At 47.8% G+C, this 7,912-nt stretch overlaps 1 long non-coding RNA gene across 1 annotated transcript in view; it reads right to left on the reverse strand.

Moving 5' to 3' along the window:
• The window catches only part of LOC121024983 (uncharacterized), a 710,013-nt gene extending 703,884 nt beyond the window's left edge, over positions 1-6,129 (reverse strand). The window contains exon 1 of the long non-coding RNA XR_005787900.1: positions 5,131-6,129. This is a non-coding gene — a long non-coding RNA (uncharacterized LOC121024983). The remainder of the gene's footprint in view (positions 1-5,130) is intronic.
• Positions 6,130-7,912: the final 1,783 nt, after the last annotated feature.

Below are 7,912 nucleotides of genomic sequence, written 5' to 3' on the forward strand. Positions count from 1 at the left end.
TCAGGGAAATACAAATCAAAACCACACTCAGGTATCACCTCACGCCAGTCAGAGTGGCCAAAATGAACAAATCAGGAGACTATAGATGCTGGAGAGGATGTGGAGAAACGGGAACCCTCTTGCACTGTTGGTGGGAATGCAAATTGGTGCAGCCGCTCTGGAAAGCAGTGTGGAGGTTCCTCAGAAAATTAAAAATAGACCTACCCTATGACCCAGCAATAGCACTGCTAGGAATTTATCCAAGGGACACAGGAGTACTGATGCATAGGGGCACTTGTACCCCAATGTTCATAGCAGCACTCTCAACAATAGCCAAATGATGGAAAGAGCCTAAATGTCCTTCAACTGATGAATGGATAAAGAAATTGTGGTTTATATACACTATGGAATACTACGTGGCAATGAGAAAAAATGAAATATGGCCTTTTGTAGCAACGTGGATGGAACTGGAGAGTGTGATGCTAAGTGAAATAAGCCATACAGAGAAAGACAGATACCATATGGTTTCACTCTTATGTGGATCCTGAGAAACTTAACAGGAACCCATGAGGGGAGGGGAAGGAAAAAAAAAAAAAAAGAGGTTAGAGTGGGAGAGAGCCAAAGCATAAGAGACTGTTGAGAACTGAGAGCAAACTGAGGGTTGATGGGGGGTGGGAGGGAGGAGAGGGTGGGTGATGGGTATTGAGGAGGGCACCTTTTGGGATGAGCACTGGGTGTTGTATGGAAACCAATTTGACAATAAATTTCATATATAAATAAAAAAAAATAAAGGAAAAAAAAGAATTCAGCTAAAAAAAAAAGATAAACTGAACATTAAAAAAAAAAAGAGAGTTTCAAGAAGGGAGAAATTATTTTGGCTATGGAGCATGAAAGAGAAATTAAGGAAGGCTGCATGAAAGAGGTGTCACTTAAACTACTTCTTGAATATGGTTCATTCTCAACAAGCAGAGAAGTAGATATGGGAGAAGGAGGAGAAAGATACTCCAAGTTAAAAGAATGGCATAAGCAGAGGTACACAGTATGGCTAACAAAAGTTATGTTGGATAATGGTGAGTTGCCTGGTCCAGCTAAACCATCATGTGAGCAGGAAGGTATTTAATGTAACAAGCAATTATTATTAGAAACTCTCAGATTCCATAACAATCCACACCACTTAATATCCACTCACTAGGTATCAGTGCTCTTAAGAATTAAATGGACTTCAGGAAGATTAGTCCTAATATGCAGGATATAGTGAATTGGAGAGCAGACTAAAAAAAAGAGTCTTTTATAACAGGCCAGGTCAAGGACAGAAGGGAAGGGAGGTGAGGTAAAGAAAGAAAGGGGGGAAAAAGTAAAGGAAAAGAAAGAGGGAAAGAATCTAAAGGATTTGACAGGGAGTGGTAGTGGTAGGAATGTAAAGAGAAAACCTATTCCAGAGACAAAATTCAGGACATTTAATAAAAGATAGGATGCAGGAGACAGGAATGGAGGAGACATTCAGAAGTCACAGATGAATGAGATTGAAGGGAAAGGGACGCCAAAATAGTGTTTGAATATATTTTACATGCCAATAAAACACCCAGATAGAAGAATAAAGCAAGCCAGGCAAAAAGCATTTGAGAACTCAGGAGGGAAGCCAAGGTACTGCTACATGAAGAGGTCAGATTAAAGGAGGAAAATAAAGCAAGAAGAAGGGTAAAGCTTGGCTCCTTGGCAGAGAGAATATGTATTTAGGTTACTTGATCAAAGATTTGGAGCTATGTCTGTGACTAGGGAAGAGACTGACCAAAGAGAAACTGACCCATAATAGACTCACTCCAGTGCCTCCAAGCTCATTGGGAGCCAGTTCAAAGTGAACCAGTCGAGAGTCTGAATTCATAATAGCTTTAGCCAAATGGACCCATGCAGTACATCTCTGTATCAGGCCTTATATTGGCCAGGCATGTTTCACTTTGGCAAATCCCTTGGCACTGACAGCTCTGAGGGTAAAGTTAATAAGAAGCTTATTTTCAAGTCCTGTCTCAGGATAATTAAGGTACACATTGCACATTTAACATTTATTTCTCCTTCTCCACCAGGTTAGCTCTGATCATGGCTTCCTGCTATAGGCTCAAGAAATAAACCTTAGGGATTAAGGGGTGTGGGCTACTGGCTACAGCTAGAAACCAGTCCTAAAAAGCCCCATTAGCCCACACCTTGAGGTTTGGTGATTTTTTTTTCTTACTTTTACACCTTTTTACTAAACAGCTGAAACTTAGGATTCTTTTTTTTTCCTTCTACTTGGTTGTGGTGCATTTTCATCAAATAGCTTATGGTACTTTTCAAATGAAGAAGGCAACGTGTGTATTCTTCTAACAGTCCTGGCTATAATCAATCAGTACTGTAGTAGTTACAGAAATCACCAAGTACAAAGGAGCAAATGTATTTTTCTCCTTTAAGTTTCATCATGCCACAACAACCTGTCACAGAATCTACTACAGACCAAACTGCACACAGTGACGATTTCCTTTAAGGGACAGATGTGAACACACAATTCTGTTTTACTGAGCATGTGATCACTTCAATCTTATTTTATTTCACCTTCCCTGCGTTTCCCCCTCTCAAATGGCAAATGCTTTACCCTGAGCCATTTCAGTGAACTATGCAACCCAACATAATTGGTAATGTGAAGTTTATTGTTTTAAATGAAATTGGAAGAGTCACTTCAAAATCCACCTCTTTTATAAGGCTGGACTCTTTGGTATATGTCTTCTTAAAGCTAAATAAAACTTCCAGTAGCTTTGTACCTATAGAAACACATGCCAGGTGGGTAATTTGGGCTATTCTCCAGATAGGCACACCATCCTTTCACCTGGCAAGCAGCATATGCTTGTTTGGACTATATCACCAATTACTGACATGCAAGAAAGTTCTACTCAATTAAAAAGCCAGGTCTCAGGAAGCGAATGGGTAAATCAAGACTCAAACCTGATTTCACCTGTAAAAACCCTACATCCCACCCCCCCCCATGTCTGACCAGTGCCTTTAGCTTCTTCATAGAGAGGGCTTAGGAGTCCCATAGAAAATGATAATGGCCCATTGCTCAACCTGAGTGAAGACCACCCAGAAATCTGTGAGGGCAGCAGTGACCATACTGCAAAGCCTCGCTTAAATCCCCAGCCCTAATGATCTGAAGGCCTGTCCTTGGCCTATCAGGCAGAAGCAAATGCTGCCAAGGCTGCGCTGCCACTGAGGAAGCTTTGGTTGCTTCCTGCCCCGCCTTCTGACCAGACCAGCTGGAGCTAAAATAGGGGAACCAGGAGCCTTTGGTGCCAAAGCCTTTTACTCACCTGTAAATGCTTTCTATTTAAATCATCTGCTTCCACCGCTGGTATTGCAGGCTGTCTAGCCCAAGGTAGCCCCCAAATTGGAGAGCTCACATGGTGAGACAGCAGCTCAGAGTTGGAGCCACTGCATGGGTCAAGACATCTGTGGCCAAATAGGAGTGCCCCTATAGTAGGGGTTACTCTGCGGAGGGGTAGAAAGGGTGAAATGGGAGCAGGTAGAAATTTCCCCTGAAGACTCTGGGTGAGGCATACCTGGGAATTTCACTTCTCCAGGCCCCAGAATTGTTGCCTAATTCCTGTCTGTGGAAGTAAGGAGCTCTGAAAAAAACAAAAACATGTTCTGAGATACAGGACCCACAGAAGTTGAAGTGCCTATTACCCTGTTGGGAAAGAGCCCAGTTGTGCAGCATTGCATGAGCACTATGTTTCATCCAACTCCTCATGAAAGCCTGAGGGTGTCAGTGGGGAAATGGCCCCCAGTCCCCACACCTGTCCTGGACACTTAACTCCTTCCTTCCCAGGGGCCCTGTAACTGAGGTAGCCTTCCTGAGGCTGAAATTGCAAGATCTCAGGGACCTGTCTTTTCCTTCCTCCTTCCTTCCTTACTTGAGGTCTGATGCCTAGCTGTGCCACCTGTTCAGTAATCCACAACTTGTCTCCCCTGGCCAGGAACAGGGAGAAGGATTTCTTCTTGGAAGTCTACGGAAGGTGGGATTGAATGTCATGGTGGGGGGAGGGGGTAAATTATTTATGAATAGACCCCTCAAAAAACAAAACACCCATAATAGTCCGAAAAGTAGCTTTTAGCTGAGAGGTACTTTTCTAGCACTTCAGCCCAGCCACAACTTTTGTGGGTGGCATAGAGAAAACCTTAAATACCCCTTTACTGATTTTTCCCTCCTTGGTCCCTGGGTCCCAGAGATGGGGAAGAGAAGAGGTTGTAGAAACCAGGAGAAACCCTTACAGCAGAGAATTATAATACACACTTCCTTTGCTAGGTTTCTTTGCCAAAGCATTTTTCTTAGACGTCTGACAGTAACAAATCAAGTTGGTTGCTCCAATCCGGACCCAGAGCAACAAGGCAGGTCACACTGAGTGGTTGTCCCTCCTCACCCTTTCCTCCCTCTCAAGGGTTCCTTCTGGAGAAGTCTGAAACACTTAGGGCAGGTGGGTCCTCTCCAAGCCCTTCAGCAATGGTTCTGATAGGGTCACTCAACCTGAAAAACCGGCTCAATGGGGAGCAGGGATTCCTGTGGGGAGAGAAAATTGAGGGTCCCAGATTCTGCGCTGGGGTCCCTTGGGTTTTGAAGGCAGGTAGAGATGGTCTCAGATCACCGAGCTCTCTCTTCTCCCCTGCTTGCTGGGAATCCCCCAGGAGCTGGAGCACATCGCTGCTCCTTCGCCTAGGAGACTCCTTGAGCCCTATCCTTGCACCGTTTGCTCTCCTGGCGTCGGGCAGAAATGTGGGCAGAATCAGAAGAGCCCAGTGGGAAAGTGCCTTCCAGGCTACAGAGTCCCGCGTCAGAAGCAGAAACCATAAAGATAAGGTCGCAAAAATGCAACGCAACTGCTCGCCTGCACCTGGCAGGCAGCGCGCGCTCCTTCAAGGCGAGGAGCCCCTGGCCTTGGGAGTCCCTAAACTTTCTGGGAAAGGTGAAGGGAGAGAAACAAAACTGTCAAGTGTTTCCAGGAGCAGGAACCAGGGCTGAAGGAGAGGTAGAATCTCTGTTGGCCGCAACCAGCCTGCTCCCTTCTGCCACCTGAGAGCCTAGCACATTCTCTCCTCCCCAGCCAACTGTCCCGTTATGCACAGGAGCATTACCTGAGTCTTGCACAGCAACCGGCGATGTCCAGCAGGGCTCAGGCATGCAGTTCCACGTCTGGGGCGATGGGCCGCAGTCCAGGGCTAAATGGAGAGTTGGGTTCCAAACAGCGTGGGCTTGAGCTTCCAGGGCGAAAAGGGAGGCTACCCAAAGGCGATTGGAGCTGAAGGCGGCTTGGAGGAAAACGTGTCTTCGAGAGCAGCAGACGGAGCAGCCCCGCGTGTTTTCTCCACTCCCGGTCCTAGCCAAAGAGAATGCTAGGAAACTTGTCCCCACCCAGGGAGGATTTCTAGACTTCAGGAGAGCTTTTGTGGACTTTAGGAGGAGCTGGGCAGGGACAGGCTAAAAAGGGTTCCTAAATTACTCTTCCCCTTCGCTAGAACCTCGGGCGCCTCCTCTTGGCTCCGTGACCAGACTCTTCTAAGTCGCCTGCCTCTCAACCTCTTCCTTTGCGACTTTGCTTCAGAGCGGTAGTGCTCCAGCCACACCTTGTCTTGGCCAAATGGTACAACGAGGGATGCAGGGGCCTCAGCCTGTGGTTCTCTCTCTTCATGAGGCACGCATGCCCTAAAGGGCAGCAGCCCTACCGCCCAGACCGCAGCGCAGGCTGCAGGTGCGAACTCTGCCTGCCCACCTCTCTCCCGCCTGTTCGCTGCTCCAGGCTTTCCCCCGGAACTCTCTCCAGTCTGTGCGCAAAAACCTACACGGGCCCCCCCCCCCCCTCGCTCCGAAGAGGGAGCAGCGCCCTGGAAGTGCGCTCCAGGCTCGCGTTACATTCTGCCACAGCTGTTGCTGCCTCCAAAAGGCCTAGAGTGGGGGTATGAAGGTAGTGGAAATCACCTAGAGCTGCGTCTCCGACGCTAACAGTTTGGTGCCTCCGGGCTGACTGATTGCACCGGGAGGGAGGTGGAGATTAGAAAGCACCGGTCACGCGCGTCACGGAAAAGGGTTGCTACTGCTCCTCCTCTTCCACACCCTTTTGGATTTGGGAGCTCGGGGAGGGAAGGGGAGGGAGACTGGGAAAGACTGCCAAACCCGAGTCCCCCATCCCCGGGTAGAAAAAAAAAAAAAAAAAAAACACAACACTTCCCTCTTACCTTTCCTCGGAGAAGGAAAGTGCGTCCCGGCAGCGCCGTCTAGTGTCCGTACCAGAGTAGGCCGGCATACAGAATTGGGGAGAGCGCTCAACTGAGTGCAGGCGTTGGAAGCCACAAAGCAAAGTTTTTCAATAATCCTGGTCCCTAGTTCCAAACACTGAATAGGTATCTAGCTCAACCAGGAGTTTACCGGCTTGGTTCCCCCCAGGCAAGAAGTTAATATTAAAAACGCAGTCCGGGGGCGCCTGGGTGGCTCAGACGGTTGAGCATCCGACTTCGGCTCAGGTCGTGATCTTGTGGTTTGTGAGTTCGAGCCCCCAGTCGGGCTCTGTGCTAACAGTTCAGAGCCTGGAGCCTGCTTCACATTCTGTGTCTCCTCCCCTCTCTGCCCCTCCTATGCTCATGCTCTGTCTCTGTCTCTCAATAAATAAACACCAAGAAAAAAATTAAAAAATAACACAGTCCAATTGTGTTCATAATGCGAGTTTCCCAGTCCCAGAGAGAACTCCTTTCCACCCCTCCCACGTTAGAGATCCCTAAGTCTCAGGGTTCTCCAGCCCTGACAACCGAACAGTGAGCAGGAGGGTTCTGGGACCCCAGGAGGGGGTTGGAGGTGTAACCTGGGCCTTGATTGTTCAGGCCGAATGCCTGAGGCTCACCAGAGAAGATCCTGACCACCTGCTTTCCAAGGTCACACAGCTCAGGAGCTCCTTTAAGAGTGATAGGGAAGAGGGACTGCGACTTAGAAACCATCAGGATCTGAATTGCAGCCCAGGAAGAGTCCGGTTTCCTTTCCAGGTATCTCCCAGAGCGTTCCACTTGGCTCACGGGCTTCTTGCTGATTAACACACTTAACAGGATTGCTCATGTAAGGGGTCAGCTGAGCACTGTGCCCAAGCATTTTCTGCTGCGCTGGGATCCTATCTGTCTTTCTCTGAGCTTTCTCCAGCTGTTCTCCTAAGGTTGCTCCATCGCTCTGTGTTAGCTACTAGCTACGGAGAGTGAAATGAGCCAGAGATGGAGACAGGGACTGAGAGGGGGTAACTGAGAACTCTGTGCCTGGTGCGCAGCACAGACCCAAGCCCGCCTTCCTTGGCCACTTAGCTTTGGTCCACAATCAACTGGATTTTTAAAGTCTGAGCCTGAGCCTGTGCACAATTAAAATTACAGTCCCTTCCTCACCTCTCCTACCAAGTTTATGCATTCTTTTTTTCCCCATGAACCATCTCACCCATCATATCTCTCCAAACCCCACCCTGAAAAATTCCTTCTGCAATTGAGGTTAAGTTGGGGAATCAAGACACTTCAGAAAAGTCCTTTCAGCAGGAACCAATATTAAGTTACCCTCCCAGATTTTTGTTGTTTATATGCATAGGGTGGGGGTGGGTGAGGAGACTATATTTTTGAAACAGGGGAAATGTGCTACAGTTTTTTCTTGTTTTGTAACAACACTTAAGATAAAAGCCCATTCTTCTGACAGGTACTAGACAGCCAACTTCCCTTCCTCTTTGCTAGAAAGTTCATGTAAACTTCCCTCTGCCTGTGTACTTGCCCTGCACAGCCTGCTTCACTGCTTCCAGCCTGCCTGACCTATATTCATGTTGTGTTCAATGCCATATGCTTCCATCCTGCCAGTGACTGCACCAACGCAGGGTAAACCTGTCTTGTTGGGTGCCTGGTGCGT

The sequence above is a fragment of the Herpailurus yagouaroundi genome, unplaced genomic scaffold, assembly GCF_014898765.1.
Source record: "Herpailurus yagouaroundi ecotype Mexico unplaced genomic scaffold, PumYag 67416, whole genome shotgun sequence".
NCBI lineage: Eukaryota > Metazoa > Chordata > Mammalia > Carnivora > Felidae > Herpailurus > Herpailurus yagouaroundi.